The sequence below is a fragment of the Pseudonaja textilis genome, chromosome 6, assembly GCF_049901715.1.
Source record: "Pseudonaja textilis isolate UNSWEBS1 chromosome 6, rPseTex1.2, whole genome shotgun sequence".
Lineage (NCBI taxonomy): Eukaryota > Metazoa > Chordata > Lepidosauria > Squamata > Elapidae > Pseudonaja > Pseudonaja textilis.
Window position 1 is genome coordinate 27883150 of NC_141995.1, and position 19109 is coordinate 27902258.

The following is a 19109-nucleotide window of genomic DNA, read 5'->3' on the forward strand; positions in this document are numbered from 1 at the left end:
CAAGCTTTTATAAAGTTACAGTTTAGATCTAAGAGTCATGACAGGGAAAAATCAATTTCTGTCTTGGCCTTATCAAGGATGTGAAAACAAAACAGAAACAGATTCATTTGCTGAAAATAATGTATTTAAATACTGTATAGATAATTATAACAAAATGAAAACTTATTGGAAGAGAACATGCAATTCTATATATAAGCATATAGAGAAATTTAAATCTAATTTTTTTAAAAAAGCCCAGAGCTTTTTATGCCTTTATAGAGTTCATTAAGTCATTGTATTAAGATTGATCCAGATAATTGGCATGAAGCATCAGTCAAACTCAGTTTTCCAGTCAACTGAAAATCAACTCTATTCTTTTGTTCCAGGAATAAATCTAATGATTAAATTCACAGATTTTTAATTATCATGGAAACTGTTTTTATAACCAGTTAGTCAAACTGAAGATAACAGATTACACTTAGCTTTACAGCAAATATGACTCACCCACCATTTTGGACAGTTAGAATACATTACATGATCCTATAGGAGAATACAATTCTACAAAATCCCATCCATTTTTTTTGTCTCTATGTAGTATTTTGTTCTGCTGTCTAGTTTGTGGGCTTCAATTTCAATTCATTGCAAAATACACCTCCTCCCCAGTTGACTATTAGTGCATACAACAGAAATGTTTGCCAACTGATCACTGGTAGCTGTCCTTCATTTTGATATTTTATAAAATTATATGTGAGACAAAAGTTTCATAGTGAATTTCAGATCAGTGGAGAGCAAATAATAGCCACTATTCCTATAAGCTAAAAGCTACACCACTTGTGTTTAGTTTTCCTGAAACCTAGAACTTAAAGCTCTAATGTTTGGGATTACAGCAATAGACATATGAGTGCAAATTGGGGTACAAACCCCAGGGAAAAAACTTTACACTTATGAAAAAAATCAAGAAACTATCCAAAAGTGAAGCTATAGGTGAAATAATTGTCCATACTGCTTTTTAGTAAACAGTTGTTTAAATGAGAACCTTCTGTTCGCAACATTTCCCATATGTAAATAAAGTCAATATTAAAACATTTATATATAGTCTCTTTTGCTTTGTTATTCATGTTGTAAATAACCTTGGAAAAAATTTGCCTTCAATTTATTATGTGTCTAAGTGTTTGCATGCAGACACAAGTATGTTATTGAAGTTTTTTTCATTTAATATTTCATTTACTTTTAACCTGGTGTGTAAAATCATTTATCTATGGAACTGTTTCATTGTAGTTCTTGCAAATGTGAAGTCCAACTATAACATGCAAAAGAGAGAAAAAAACCTCTTTTCAATGTCCACCATATATTTAGTTTAGTAGTATGCATAAAAACTATATGGTTTTCTTGAGCTAGGAACATAAATCTTGTGTGAGGAGCTATCTGAAATGCACAGGGATGAATGTCTGGGAAGTATATGACAGATCAAAGTCATGTTACACTGCCACCAACCTCATATCTCATGAAAAATAAAGAACAGCCCAATGACCATGAAGTATGTAAAGTTTAAAAGGAAGAGGAATACATTAAAAAAAATAGACAGGTTAAAATTTGAAAGATGGGAGGGAGCAAGAAAAATGGTTCAGGCATAAATGTTTCAGCTATAAACTGTCCTCACAAAGTTGAACAAAGCAAAAACAGTCACCTTTAATAACTAATAATACATATGTCTTCCATTCTTTCTCTTTTATGCTGGAGAAACCATTTGTATTCACTCTGGAGTTATTGTCTTTTTAAATTATCTTTTAAAAATGGAAACAGGTAATGATTACCATATTTATCACAATATTATTTATTTAGAAGTAAAATGCAGATTTCACCACTGCACTAAAGACATGATTCTTACATGGCTAATCTTTCTTTGTTTTACCTGTGCACCCTTGATTGAGACCAAACTTCTTGGTTCCCATTTTAAATATATTATACTGTTTTCCTTTTCTCCTATTTAAAGAGTTTGCTTTTATTTTCTTGCTGCACTTCTATAACATTTAAATTGGAGTTATGATTTTTAATCATCTTATTTTTATGCTCTCCTTTCAGGAAATATTTACATTGGATGCTTATAAACAACCTAGATGAAAAAATAAATAACTTTTACATACTATTATATTACCCATATCAAATTTGTCTTGGTTTCATTTTCTGAAAGCAGCACACATTTTTTTCCCCTGGAAGCATGAAGATAGACTTGTGTTATATAAACTTAAAGGTGAACTGCAGTCCATCAATCTGTTGGAAGATAACTGCCACTAAGGATAATGTGCCACAACCAGGCATACTTCAGGGAAAAGAGTTTGTGATAAAGTACAGATGGCCTAAATTCAATTCAATATCACTTACAGGAACTGAACAGTCTGACAAAATGACAGGAGAGCTAGAAAAAGAATTGAAAATGTTTAAAAAATATTAAAACTTAAAGTAGACCAAAAGTAGACCAAAAGTAATCTCAGCTGAAAATTACTGTTTTTCTCCCTTTGGTAATAAGGTAACTTGTGAAGTAAATGGCTAAAACAATTTTCATTGTTAGTCTCTTTGTGAAGTCTTTTGGAGTATTTTATTTTATAGTGTTTTAAATCATGCATGTAAGCATTTTTGGCAAATAAGTTGAAAAAGTATATATAAAATACATTATAAATTGTTTTAAGATATTTTTATCTATAATAAAAGAAAGCATGAAAGCATTGTACAAAATTAAATGGAAACAAGAACATACTCAGATGTCAAATAAGTAAGTTAAATTCTTATCCACCGATAGCTGGCTTCTAGTACATTTTTATTTCATTTATATAGCCTGCTTTGCTTTTACAAACTGCTTTAATTGCTTATATTTAAGTATTTTATAATATCCAAATGCATGAAATGTTTGATTATGTGAAACCAAGAAATTGGATTTTAGTTAAAATGAGAAAGAAGTCTGAGCCCTTTCAGAATCTAAACTCTTCACAAGAGAATATTCTGTATTTGCACAATGTCTTCATGAATAATAGCCACTAACTCTTCCAAGTGTGTGGTGGTTACTATGGCAATAAGTATTTTGTGAATAAATCTTCCCTAGATGGAAGCTTGGATTACAGCCATGATTCATTATAACATAAAAGTGTGACTCTCCACTTGAAAGAATCCTGATATATTCAATTCAGGACAAAGTCATCATCATCATCGCTTTCTTCATCATCATCTTCTTCATCAGCAACAGCAACCTAGCTTTCTATTTTTTTTTCAATGAATTGATGTCCTGCATAACAATACAATAAATTTGTATAAAGTACTTTGGGCTGGCTTTGCCATTAACATGCAGTTTGCAAATATGATAACTTATTAACCAATCAAATAATCAAGTTCTTTAGGCATAAATCATTATTTTTTTCTCCATGACATAAAAAGACCAAACATAAAGGTGAAAGACACCTTCTTCCAGCAAAGGACTTATTGTTTCCTTGACTTTTTTCTTGTTTTTAACGTGTTGGAAGAAGCTTTTTTTGTTATTTTTTTACTTTGTCACAAGCCTTTCTTCATTGTGAGCCTTAGTTTTCTTCACTTCATCTTTGCAGATCTATGAATGTTTATATGAAATTAAAATAAGAGTGATTAAAAAAGAAAATCATTAAATAAATAACTTGCGATTAAGCATACTAACTATTATGGATAAAGATATCTAGAATGATGGAATTTTTTAGCACATAGTAACCTATGAATTTAGATGAATACCTTTAAAGGTTCAACCACAATAAAATTTTGAAATAGTTTTCTCCACAGATGATGAAAAAGTTACACAGCATCATATCAATTGTCTAGCTCTGTGGTGGCGAACTTATAGCATGCTCAGCTTCACCATGCATGTGTTTGCACCTCCTGCCAGCCAGCTGGCCTTTGGGTCTCTGCTGTGCATGTGTAGGGGCAGGGGCACATGCACAGGGGGCACATGTGGGGGTGCACGCATGTGGTGGGGGCACACGCATGCACGGGTGAACACCTTGCATTTTGGATATGCATGCACACACACACACGCTTTGGGCATTCAGGGTCCAAAAGGTTCGCCATCACTGATCTAGTTTTTTTAAACACTTTAAAAAATTGTCCAGCTTCTTTAAACATGATGCAATACAAAAGCCAAAATTGCTATATGTTAAGTTAATATTAAAACCAAATCTGTATTTTTAAACAATATTTCTTCTCTTTTCTTTCTACTTTGCAATGTTTGAGATTGCGCAAAGCATGAGAGTCATCTAAATATTCAAGTCAGGGGTGATATTCAGCAGGTTCTGACCAGTTCTGGAGAACCAGTAGCAGAAATTTTGAGTAGTTCACAGAACTGGCAAATGCCACCTCTGACTGGAGATTTTACAGTATCCTTCCCCTGCCACACCCACCAAGCCACACCCACAGAACCAGTAGTAAAAAAATTTGAATCCCACCACTGATTCAAGTCATCTTTAATTGTCTCTGAAGCAATTCAAAGGCACATGATTTGCTTCAATGCTTTCATGTGCTCTCTTGTATTCAGTCAATACAAGAGTCAATTCAAAGAAATGATTCTGTGGAACTTTGCCTGCAGTAAAATAAGCAACAAAGTAAAGAAGAAGAAAAAACCCATGGCCTTCATGAATAAAAATGGTTTATTGGGATACTTATACATTTTCAAAACTTACAAACAACCTTGACATCTCAAAATACAGCATTCTGTAATAAACCAACCCTGCCTTCAAGTCTTAACATTAGTATATTTTAATTGTTTTAAAACATGATATTTAAAAACATGTACTTTTAGAGGCAGACATATTTCAGGGGAATAACGGCTATGAAATTATTTGAAATATTTTCCAATCATAATATTCTTCCTGTTTCACTATACTCTGCCCATTTTTTATGCCACACAAGTTTGCTTTGAGGCTTAAACTATTAATCATAGATCAATACAGGTTTATTGGTTAGGCTGTGGGAAGACAGAGTAAAGTAAAATGGATAGTGTGAAGTGAAAGAAGAAAAATGTTATGTACTTTATTTAACATTTGGTTTACAATTATTTAATGTTTTTTACAAAGCTCATCAATATTGTCATTAAAATCACTTGATAGCTCTGTTTATTTATGCTGCTAATTATCATGGCTATGTAATCTGTGGCATGTCTATTCAGGAATAAATTATATCATGTTTAATAAAACTTACACCCAGATGAGTGTGCATTAAATTGAATAATTATTTGTATGGAATAGAAATACTGAAAAAAATAGGGAAGGAGAGGCATTATAGACACATAAAGGTATGGAGTATGGAGTATGAGCCATGGTGGCAGTGGTGGGATTCAACTGGTGTAACAACCAGTTTGGTGGGTACATGCTTTGTGCGCACAGTACTTTTGAAAATAGAAGGAAAACTTACCTTTTACTGCAGCCTGGATGAGTAAAAACAACTGCGACGTCGCAATCCAGGCTGCCCTGCTGATCAGTTGGGCTTCAAACAAAGGAAACATAGCACAGAACAGAGCAGACATAGCACAGAACAGAGCAGGGGCAGGTGGGCAAGGCCAAACAATCACTGGAACTACCGCTCCTGAATCAGTCCATACCAGCTGAATCCCATCCCTGCATGGTGACGCAATGGTTAGAATACTGTATTGCAGGCTAACTGTACCCATAGCAAGGAGTTCAATCCTGACTGGCTCAAGGTTAATTCAGCCTTCTATATTTCTGAGGTTGATAAAATGAAGATCCAGATCACTGGGGGACTATTATTTTAAAAAGTCTTCTTTTCATTTTAGGTCATCAGTTGCATTTATACAAAAAAATGTATTATTTAAAAAGGTAAATGCAGTGCCAAATTGTATTTTAAATCTTAAGATAACCCTTTTCCAAAGATCTTACATTCTTTTGATTTCAATTTTGACTAAGAGGATTACCCATCATGGCAAAAAAGGGTACATCTTAAAGAATGTGTTCAAGGAATGTGTTTGTTTTCAATTTGTGAGATATATTTATTCTATTAAAAAAAGGTTGGAAAATATGTTTCTATATGGTTTAGATTTGCTATATCAAAGCACTGAGCATGCCTACTTTCATGCCCTACATCTTATGCAGTGATGTGATATGGTATCTTAATTCCCTTAGCCTTATCCTAATTTAAATTATGCATTGATGAACCATTTATAATTGATATATTGCAAACTATTTAGCACATAGAAATGGTCATGATGCCTTGTATATGTTCGTATGGAGTTGAGCTGCTTTGTTAGGTAAAGATGACAACAATTTGAGTCAGAGGATTTGCCTTCCTGCTCAAGAATGCCTGATGATTAAAGTGATGAATAAGACTCTGATTCTAAGTTATTTAGGAAAGGGTTTTTTTTTTGTAAGAAGGAATATAATTGATAATATAAAGGGATATATTATAAAGGTTATAATATAAAGGCTGGATCATGTTACTATGATTACTGAAGATTAAGTGGGATGGTTGCTCTAAACAACTGTTTTATAATAATGTGTGTTTCCGTTGTGGGTCATGGCAATGTAGGGTTTTCAAAATTGTATAATAAGGGACCAAATCCAAGCAGGGGTATGCCTCTTTGAAATTGGTTCCTGGATACCCCTTTGATTTGCAAATAAAAGTCTTTTTTTAAAAACATTCCACCTATCTTGTATGGTTCATTGGGTCCACACATTAGGTAAAAGGACCCAAACTTTCTGGGATAACACCATGACAAATTGAACAAGTAGCATTTGACCAAGATAGTTATGTGAGTATGATATATAATATTCAGAGAAGACTGTGTAGTAAATACAATTATATCACTTTATTTGAAGCAGCATTTCAAGTTGTCTTCAAGATGAACTCTGCCACAGAATTTGAAAACCGAATGAGACACCTAAAGTAAAGGTTAATGAAAAACAACAGTGTACTTAATGTGGTAAGGAGCTATCTATCAGAAATCTAGCAATCAATATTTCAGCATCACTCTTCCTGAATACAATACTTTAAAAAGTGGGATGAATAATCTGATTAGTAAAATTGCAGTGGTCATAAATATGGAAGGAAAAGTTAGATCACAGAGTGTCAGGAATCCAAATGATGAAATTCATGCATAATGTTTTTCTTTAAAAGTGAACCATCAACTTTGACATTATTGTCTCTCACAGTCCTTATTTAAACACATTGCAATTTTGATTAAATATTTTTCAACCCAGACATTTTTTTTTAAAGCTAACTATGGCACTTCAGTGGAATGAATCCTTGTGGACATTTTTGCTTTGCTATTACTATTGCTTTGCTATTTTGTTACCCTGCTTTGCTGCAATGGCAATATAATAGAAATGAAACTGATAGCAGGGAACAGTTTTAAAGTTTATCACGATCTCATATAAGGATTATTAGAATTTAATCAACTACTTGACCAAAAAGCATAGTCTTCAGTGATCCCAGTAAAATAAGAGAAAAATAACAGGAAGAAGCAGCAGTTATAGCTGCTGATGCTTTTAGCCAAGAAATCTGCTCAAAATTGGAACAAGAATATTTGCTCTTATTTGGTGGTGGTGGGTTTTTTTTATTATTTTTTATCATTAGTTTAAAATAAGCTCATGAATTATTCACAATGGACCTGGCTGATTACATGGATAGAATTTATAACAGATAAACCTTTAACAGGGTTGGCCTAAGAGTTATTGCTGCCTGGCCCCAAAAGACAAGGTATGTATTTACCATTTCTTGCCAGTGGGCTTACAATTAAACCTTACTTCAACTTTGATGAAGAAATAGCATCCCCTATTTTATCTGTAGGAAACAGATTTATTTAAGGGGTAAAGGTCACTTTATTATTTTAAAAAGACCATTCTGTAAGAAAGAATAGTTGTGGGAGGGGATGTTCATCATTGCCTTTTAGTGCCTGCTTACTGAGGCAATTGCTATAATCCCTACACTCCTAGTATCAGGTTCAGTGGCATAAGCCATGTGTTTAGGGTTTAATTCACTTCCTTTTCATATTTGATAATATAATTTAATTTGTTATGCTGTAGTGGACAAAATTCCTTTAAAATATATATAAGTCCCTTGAAATAATTTTAGCAAGTTCTTTTCTTTAACTCTTTTAGAATACCAATAGGAACATTGGTTTCTTTCACTGCAATATGGTGGTGACCAATGACAACATCATCCTTTGATTCCATCTCCTCTTATCTTATGGAATCATATTTTTACTCAACATTGCCCATAGATAGAGAAAATTGATATACATGACTAAAATCATATTTTTTACTAATCACATTTTATTTTTCTGTTCCTCTGTCTACATAGTATAACTTTTTTTTTCAATTTATAGTCTGATACACTAAGGGCCACATTCTGAAGTTGTTGGACACCTTTCTGATATGATCACATTTTCTTTCAATTATGATAAAGTTTCCAGGTTGTCTATGTCTTTCTGTCTCTAATTTTCTGGGACACACATATACAGAACAAGATTCTTTGATTTCTTTTTTTTTTTTGGAACAAATTTTATTAATTTTCAAAGAGAATACACAGACAAACAAAACATAAAACATAAGAACATAGAACATCTTTTCTAAAAACTGCTTAACAAAACAAATAAGACATCTCATTTAAGTACAACATAGTTCTAAATCATCACGTTTCCACACACAATTTAATATGCATCTTATATATTCAACTTCATATCTTATTACTCTTTTCCAACTTCTCACTGTTTCTTCCTTTATTTCTGTTCAATTTTATTCATTAAACTTATACTTTCATGTATTTCATATTACTATATTTTATATTATTACTATTTCATATGTTCTTATCCAACATCATTAATCCTCAATAAACAAACATAAACTAACAAAATACATAACATAAAAACATAAAACTTCTTTCTAGAAAGCGGCTTAACCCCGGGTTATAACTTTTTGTACAGACATAAATCAAATTCATGCTCACCTTATATACTATTTCATATCTTATTTAACATTCTATATTTTCCATATATCTTCTCCCCTCTTTCACTCTCTTAATTCTATTTTATTTACTTAATCTCAATTTAAATCATTTTACTTATATCTTTTGTCCGTTCTTTTTCAATTATCCATTTATCTTTCTCTTTAACACAAACTTTTTCCTGTAATCACTGGTTGAAGTATGACACCTTTCTATTTCCCCCCCGAATTTAACACTTAAAATAATACATAGTTTCTATTCTGATTCTGCCTAGTACATTCTACATAACATTTTAAAATATAAAACATAATGATCTTATAGTATATTAAAAATAATGTTCCATAACAAATTAGTTAATTAAACTAATTACACATTAATTACACATTCCCTACAATGTTTTATTAACACATATTTCAAATACAAATACTAAAATACAATCTTGTGTACTTTTGCAGAATCTCTTTTTAGATTATGTTTTACCCTTTATCTCTGAAAAAAACCTGTTTATTAGCATCTTGTTTTAAGCCTTTTATAACTTCCCTTCACTTTTTCCCTTCCTTCCTTGTCAAATCTAACCTTTTTACCCCCCCCCTGTCAATCTCCAGCCTTTTAGTTTCCCCTCTCTGTTGTATTCCTCTTTTCTGTTGCTTTCTGACATTATATTGATTTTTCACCTTACTTTTCCCTTTTTTGGTTGTTTTTTTTAGAGCTTAAATTCTTAATTTTCTTCTCCTTTTTACCCTTTTCTTTCTGATTTAAAATTATATGTCCATTAAAGATGGCTTCTTCTTCATCATCCCAGCCTTTTTCTTGTTGCATTTCCTGATAAGTAGAAATCGCCATTTCTAAAAAGCAAAGGATAGATCCAAGGGAACCCTTGCCTTCTTCTTCCTCTTCTCTTAAATTTTCAAATTGAATTTTCAATTCTTCAACAGATACCATTGTGAAAAAAATTTTTTTTAAACAATCCAAATGTTTTCTTAGTCTTTCAAAAGATAGTTAAAGTCCCAAAGTCATCAAGCAATCAAAGTCAGCGCAATCAGCACAGTCTGTTTCACTTTCTTCTACTTTCTCTTCCTGGGGTAGAATTTAATTACACAATTCCAAGGTATTTTTTTGGAAGTTTTATTGCGATTTAATCTCTAATCTTATAAAACTCCAAGCAGTCTCCTTCAGAAAATGTTAGTATAAATAATTTACCTCTCTTCCTTCCCACTTAAAGCAAAAAGATTTTAATTTTTAAATGTCAGTGTTTAGAAATCTAATGTCCCCTTGGCTTTAATTTTGAAAGTTAGTACCTTCTGCTGCCAAAGCGAGTATTTCCGATTTCCATCTGCTGTCTCCGTGGGAAGGAAAGTGAGGAGAAAAAAAAAAGCTTTCCCTTTACTTTCCACCGCAGCTTAACGATCTTCTGGGAAACAATATATCACTTAAAGAGCCAAAATTCCAGGGTATTCAGATGTTAATTGTCATCCCGGTTTAGCCAAAAGCCTTCTCTTTCTTCACTTCCTCCTGCACCCAACTTGTCTGGCTGAGAGATTCTTTGTGACGGCCATTACTGACCGTCGCTCCACCACCTTTGGAAAAGGGAGTTAAGCCGGCTGGGAAAGGGGGGTGCGATATCTCCCGACCCCTGCCCGGATCTCCCCTCTCTTCAGTTATCCCTACAGGATAACTATAGCCTCCTAATCCAGTTGGATCGAAGGCACTCCAGCAGTGAGCGCAGCAGGGATCGCGCACAAACGTGAATTCCTGCTGCCTCCGAAGCCTGAAAAACTGGAACTCAAGATTCTTTGATTTCTAATGTAGCAAGTGAACATCGCAACTTATTTCAGATATAGAAAAGTTAACAACCTGGATATTTATCAATTTGGATTTCATACTGAATTTACAAACAAATCCACATATAGTGCATGTTGCCTACATCACGTCCTTATTGGTAGTTCCTTTCATGAAAATTTCCACTCTTACCTATGCCATGTTGGGGGAAATATCTCTTTTCTATTGTCTAATGGTCTCTTGGATTTATGTGGCTAATATGAGGTCACTGAATAAGTGCTATTAACAAGCTCACATTTGTTAAACTACTTAGTTACTGTATGAGAGTAGTTTGGAAGCTTTAAACCAGGGTGCTAAACTCAAGCCCAGAGCCAGATCCAGCCTGTAGGGTGCTTAGATCTGGCCCACGGGCCTCTCTAGAAACAGCAAAGGACTGGCCCATGGTGCCTGTCCCAGCAAAAATGGAGGTTGGGAGGGCCATGTGAAGTACTCCCAGGTTCTGTTTTCAGCTGTGATGGCCTCCTGCAACCCTCTGCCAGAGAAAACAAAGCTTGGAGGGTTTGCATGTGTTTTCAAGCTCTGTTTTCATTGGCAAAGCATAGCAGGAGGCTGTTGCCACGGATAATGGAGCTCTGAAGCCCGTTTTTGCTGGCAGAGTGCTCGGGCACAGCTGTCCCTGATATGTCTGACATCAAACTGGCCAATATTAATTTTATCAGCTAATTGTTAAATTGCATTTCAGGATTTAGAATCTTAAAAAAGGCAGCCTCTAGACAAATTCTAAACTATGTGTTTAAAAAATAATTTAATCCAATACTTTCATGTTAAAATTAATTCCATATGTAATGAATGCTTTCCTGCAGCTTGACACCACAGCCATCTACATGTAATTGGCAGCAATACAGTGAGACACTCAATACATCTTGAATGATTTATGCTTTCATTTCTTTTGTTAAAGTATCATCTGCCTGTCTGTCTGTTTCTCAAGAAATGCACATTCTGACCTTTTGTTTGCCAGCTGGGAATCTTATCACATTCACTGCCACCAACCAGTAGATTGCAAACTGCCTAAGGTGAAGACAGACAAGTAGGATCAACAGGTCATATTTACAAACACACACAGCTCATTTTATGATGTTTCCAAAATGTTTAGAATGTGTCATCTAGCATATAATGTGAGATTATAATTCATTTTTACTACATTGTAATGTAGCTTACTTACTATTCCTCTAATTCACACATTTAATAATAATTAGATTCATTTGTTCCAGGATTAATTCAATTCAGAGCTGACATTTTAATGCATACAACACTCTTTGAAGATGAAAAAAATACAATGTAGCCATATATTATATAAAGCAGTCATACCTTATCAATACAAAGCATTCATATGTTTTCCAAAATATTTAAAAAATTGAAAATTTGCCAAAAAAGGTCATATCTTTGTATACTCAAACATTCTTCATTTAAAACTTTCTCTTTCCATATAAATATTACTTCCTCTCTCCTTCTTTCTACTACTTTGAGATAGAATATGAGTACCTGAAACTAGACTTGATATCAGTAGAGGAAATAAGATTGGAGAATTACAGGTAGTTCTCAATTTACAACAGTTCATTTAGTGACTGTTTAAAGTTAGAATGACATTGGAAAAAGTGAGTTGTGACCATTTTTCACACAACTGTTGCATTCCCTTGGTCATGTGATCAAAATTCAGGGACTTAGCAACTGACTCATATTTATGATGGTTGTGACCTTCTGACAAGCAAGGTCAATGGGCAAGCCTGATTTAGTTAACAATCATTTATCCATGTGTATTTTGTAGAACTATAAAAATATTTAAAAATATGGCATGAATACTTGAACATTAGAGCCATTAATTAATACATTCATATTTCTCACTAAAAGAAAATCACAATCCCATATTACTAATCACAGATATATAACCTGATAACTAATCAACTACTTTCTCATCCTTCTTAAATCTTTGATCCAACAGATAATTTGTCAGACTCAAGGAAAATGAAGTTAGATAAAAGATTTAATGAAAGGAATTTAGTTTAGAAGCAAGAGAATAAAACTCCATGCGGACACAGCCTGTTAAAAAAAAAAAAAATTGGGTCTACAACCACATAGAAAATTAAAATTCTGGTCACAACTACATGGGCATATATTTTGTACGTAATTTATTCTGTGTGAAATACTCTAGAAAAAAATATTTCATAATCAGTCATCTTTTTCAAAAGAGTCCACAATAAAATCTACAGTCCATTTTTCTGCAGTCCATTTAAGTCCATTTTTGCTTTATTTTTCAGTAACAGATGTAAGATCTACTAATTCTCAACTGATATGATAGAGTGTATTGGTTACAAATGCAGTGACATGACAATATAGCCGTGGATTTTTAATTGGTTTTATTTGCATGAATTTAGCCATTTCATTTTGTGTGTGAACTAGTGTATGGCATAAACCTTTAAACCCAACTTCAAATTAATACAAGAGAACCATAACAAATATAATCTATTTAACTGAACTATATGTATGCGGGTTTGTCCATGATCTTAGTTAATTTTGCATTAATACTCTTACAAATGTTTGTCTTTCAGATATTACTTTTTAAAAAACTTTTCTACAGTGCACATAAGGGTTTTGCAACACAAATGATTAATAAAGAATTGGCATTGTTCCTGTCTACTACAGACATTTTGATGATTATCAAGTTTCTACACAAACAAAATGACTGCTCTGTGCTATGCATAGTTACATTTCAGGCATTATGAAGTTTAGCAAAATATTCTGAAGTAATTCCACAACATCCGGAGAATTTATAGGAAAATAGATACTGAGGAATCTATTGGGGGAAAAAAGCAATAACAGAAAAGAAATAGGCAAATGTACATTAAAAGGTATCATTCCAACAAAGGATATGTAAAGTTATCCTGCTGTTTGAAATATACTGAAATGCTAAGAATGATCGCAACTCAAAGTATCAGTCATATTTTCTCATAAGGCCTTATGTAGACTACATGTTAAATATTTCTTAATTGGACCTTAGAAAATTGAATCAAACTAAAACAGATGGTGAAGATTTTTTCCTCCCCAGAACTGAAGACTTCTGTTATAATTATCTTGAGCTATGATCTTTCACAGTTACCAATACATAAATACCATTTCAATAATTCAGACTCAGTATGCAATCTGTGTGAAGAAGAGCAGCCTGGGAGTGAATATTTATTTCTCCTATACATAATCAGTGCTGGACAGATAATCATCAGTAATGGCTATCTAGTTGAATTGACTATTACTCATTATAAAGAACAATTTTGCTCTTTATAGTCTGTAGTGTAATTTGGAATGTGATATGTAATCTAATGAAAATCTATGTAGATATTCAATTGCCTACACAGACATTGCTGAACTATTTTGCATTTTCTACTGTGACATCAATATATTTTCTGCATTCACTCAAAAAATGTTGAATGTTAAACATTCCATATATATCAGAGCATTTTTGTAATATCACACTATTAACCTGGATTGGGCCACCTATATAATGTCTCCATACCTCATTCAGTATGTATTTACTGATTGCTTTATATTCCTATGCATATTTTAATACTGCAACATATTGAAATAGTTATTAGAATAAAGTATTATAATGGTGGAAGCCATTTATATAGAAAGATATGTGAATAGGCTAGATATGACAGTATGAGAAAAGTCATCATATGAAGCAGTGGTTGGTTGGTTGTTCACATTCAAAACAGTTATACTGAACTTTGCTATATTATACAGCGTTTCTTATCTGATTAGATGGAATTAACATTCCTCAACATAATTGGGCCATGTAGGAACAGAAGAAAGATAAGTCTTGTTTAAATATTGCTACTAAAAAGGCAACGGAGCAGCACATGCAGATTTAATTGCACTTTCCAGATAGGACTTAGAGGACCCAAAGAGGTGGCTCCCAGCTGCTAAATTGTACTCAGCTCTCCCAGCAAGAGCAGTAGTGGAGAGAAACAGCCTTTGCCCCAGAGATGGAGGAGAACAGGTGACCCTGAAAGCCAGCTCAGTCAAGCCTCGCTGCACGGCAAAAGCCACGCATGTGTGAAAGCCGTGCATGCATGTATTTGCACACCCTCACATTTTTGGCAAACTGGTGGTGGAATTAGTTGAATCCCACCACTGAATTTACTCAATATGATTTAAGAAAAAAATATACAAAATATTTTATTTAGAACATTTTATCATATATGTTTATGTCATGCAGTCATTTAGATGCCATATGATGATTTGTATAGAAAGAACACACATGATTATGATACACAATGTTTGACTTCAGTTGTGAAGCTGACATGCCCAATGCCAGAGATAGAATATGAGGCCATGCATATTTAGCTTTTACCCATGATGGAATGCTTCACATAGAATGACAAGGAAAACAGGATTCGTCAACTAAGAATTGCTCTGCCTTCTCTCTTTGCTTTATTGTTTCTTATTTTGGTCTATGAAGTTTTTTGCCCAAATCCTTGCCTATCAAGACCAAATAGATTAATAAAATGCACATAGCTAATTAGTAATAATATTTAGTTTATCCTCAAATATTATTTCAATCAGTTTGTCTTGGTTGGCTGATATATTTCCTACAGTAGACAAACAGGATTTTTTGCAAAATATTTAAAGAAGGTAAAATGTGTTTCTTTAGAAAAGCAACAGTGGGTCTGCCAGAATATTTCCTAATTTAAACACATTCAATGCTGCAACTTGCTGAACCTAAACAAAATTACACCTGTTTAATAAAAGTTTGGATAGCAAACCTTCTGCAAATGTGTGTGTGTGTATGTATGTCTGAGCAGTACATTTTATATATACAAAGTCCCTTGAAAGGTTTTGGAAGAAATATGAATGTAATAAATAAGTTTTCATTTGACATGTTTTAAGGAATGTTAAATGGGTGTATGTATGTATGTGTGTATGTATGTATGTATGCATGCGTGTATATTGGTCACACACTATAAAAAAGTGGTTGAGACTCTAGAAAGAGTTTTAGAGAAAAGTAACTATTATGATTAGGGGACTGGAGACTAAAACATACAATGAACAGTTGCAGGAATTGCATGACTAGTTTAGTGAAGGGAAGGACCAGTGTGGATATGATAGCAGTGTTCCAGTATTTGAAGTGCTGTCACAGAGAGGAGGGGTCAGGATGACCTACAAGGTCCCTTCCAACTCCATTCATCTCTATCATCTACCTATCTACCTACCTACCTACCTACCTATCCATCTATCCATCCATCTATATCTCTCTATCTGTGTTTATGTGTGTGCTTAGCCTATGACACAGACCACGTGGATAACAGCAGTAAAAATAGACAAAGGGAATACACAATACTATAGTATATGTATGATGGAAATACGTCATCAATTGTAAGGTATGAGTGATTCAAAAAGTTATATATAAGTTATGGTTACATTTTGGTTCATGAGAATGACATATATTAATATATATTAATATCTAGGCCACCTATCCAATTAAGCACAACATTTGTTAGTTGGAAAAAAAAATCTACTTTCTTTATTGTATAAACTGCCAAGTGGCAGCTAGTCACTATAGGATCCAGTGTCCAATGTCATATTCAGGGATGATACTCTGCCCCATTTGTACAGAAAGTCTCGATAGATGCCTACAAGGTGTGGATCCTATTGAGTGTTCCAGCACTGTGTAGCATTGAAACCTACTAATTTTTGTGTTGGGTCATTTTGTCTGAAATCTAGACATTTGATAATCCAATAACCAATTAACTAAGTTAAGCAAGAAAAGCACCAGCAAATCAGCTATTAACCTCTGAAATTACTTGCAACCCAAAGTGGTAGAGCCCAGTCAATCAGAATATAGCTGGAAGGGACCTTGGAGGTTTTCTAGTCCAACCTCCTGCTCAAGCAGGAGATTCTATATCATTTGAGACAAGTCACTGTCCAATCTTTTCTTGAAAAGCTGGTTTTAGTGCTCATTGTTTCCCTATAAATCATGCACTTATTTTACAACATTTAGTAGAAAACCATTCAGACAAACCTAATTCAGCTTTTATCAATCTTAAATCTGCATTCAGCTCAATTTCTAGAATCAGACCATAGAACAAATTCAGTAAATTCACAAGAGATAAATGGCTATTTCTATTGATGTATAAATTGCATGAAAACTTCTGAGTAAAAATTTGATTTACTTCACAAGGCCATCTCATGAAAACAATTCCCTCAACGAAGTAGTCTGATTGGGCTGTATTCTGGCTCCATCATTATTCAATCTTTATATAAATTCCCAGGCAACCTGTCAGAACATTTGTTTTTCCTGCTGAAACTAGCACATAGACATATCCCAATGCTACTCTATTCAGACTATACAACCCTTCTGTCCCAAAATCCAGTTGGCTTAAAACATGCACTAATATCATTTGTCACTCTTTGTGGAGATGATGAATTAACAAGAAATTATGAAAAGACAAAAATGTTAGCATTTGCTAAGATCTTGAATCCATATTTGGTAACCAGAGCACAGAAAAACTCAAAGAAGTAATGCAAGATCAGAAGGTGTGAAGAGACCTAGCCCATAGAATCTCTAAGACTTGACATGGCTGAATGGATACCATCATCATGGTTTAAATATATTATTGATGGAATTAAAAAAATACCCTTTATTGCTACTCTGAATTTTCTTCCTTGAACTGACTATATAGAGCAGTGGTTGCCAACCAGTGGGCCATGGCCCACTGGTGGTCTGCAACTAAATTTTGATAGTCCACAGAGAAATGTCACCCCCAGAGCACTCCCCCAATTAATCCATGGCCCATGGGAACCCTCCCTGCCCACTCACTCCTTACCGGGCAAACTTGCCTGTTAAGTTGCTAATTTTCCTTTTTTCCCCCCGACCATCTGTTCTGCATATTCTGCTGTGCTGGGAGACTTAGATTAGCTAAAAAGCAGGAAATTGTTGCATTTCTTGCTTTCTAGCTAATCTCTAGGTCTTCGCTTTTGCAGAGCTGAATCTTCCTTAGGGCTGAAGCTTCTATTATTCAGTGCAGATAGTCGATTGCTGATAGATAGGTCTCTAAGTGAATCTGTAATTCTGTGAGCAACTCAATCTGCCTGTCTGTTTTGCCTGATTTTAGGTAAATGTTGCTCTTTTTTAATAAAAAAATCAATATTTACATACATACTGTGTTCTGAGTTAATTTTGTGAGTTTGCTTGCTAGCAAATTTTATGAGTTTGCTTGCAAACAAATTTTATGTGACAGATTTAGGTAGCCAATTGCAGAATCAAAGATCTCTAAATCAATCTGTGATTCTGTGAGCAACTCAGTCTGCCTGCCTGCTTTGCCTGATTTTGGATAAAAGTTGCTCTTTTTTAATTAAAAAAATCAATATTCACATAAATATTTATAATATTTACATACAAGCCATGCCCAGCCAGACACATGACCAAGCCACACCCATAAATTAGGTCATGCCCACAGACCAATTGTTAAGAAATTTGAATTCCATCCTTGCCTCTCTGTGTTTGTGTGTGTGTGTGTGTGAGAGAGAGAGAGAGAGAGAGAGAAAGAGACAGGGAGGGAGGGAGGGAGGGAGGGAGAGAGGTTAGATCAGATCTCTCTCTCTCTCTCTCCCACCAATGTCAGCAAGCCACTGTCAATCAAAATTCATATTAGTGGTCCCCAGGATTTACAATTATGGGTTTGGTGGTCCCTGAGGTCCAAAAGGTTGGCGACCCTTATATAGAGTGTGTTAACCAATGTAAGCTAATTATTTGTTGTATTCCCCATTTGTGTTGTCATCTGGTCTCTTACTGAACATATATCTGGATAATAGTATCGATGCTGATCTAATCCATTGTCAAGTTGTAACAGCAAAGTCTAAATTCATATAAGTTAGCTAAACATGTCATTTCATATTATTAGTACATAGCAGTGGATTGGACTCCATGGCCTAACTGGCCCTTCCAAAACTATTTGTTTATCTTTCTTTATAAAGTCCAAATCAAAGCATGATTAGAATTGGGTACCCTGGGATCATCTTTATTAAATAATTAGTTACAAAGTAAAATCTAAGCTTAAAAAGAAACAAAACACTTAAAGCCAATTTCCTTTTCTGTTGGAAGAAAAAGAGCTCCTATGTGGCATTCAGAACAAGAGGCATTTGGGAGGTGATTAAAGAAGCCAAACATGCAGAAGCAATATAATAAGTCTTAAAGTCTCATCATACACACAAATATACATTAGATATACACACACTCAGTACACTAGAGAATATATTACAGAGAAATGAAACATAGGAAGGAAGACATAGAACCCCTCCTTAGCTGCTTAACCTCATTAATTCAAAGTCTGTGA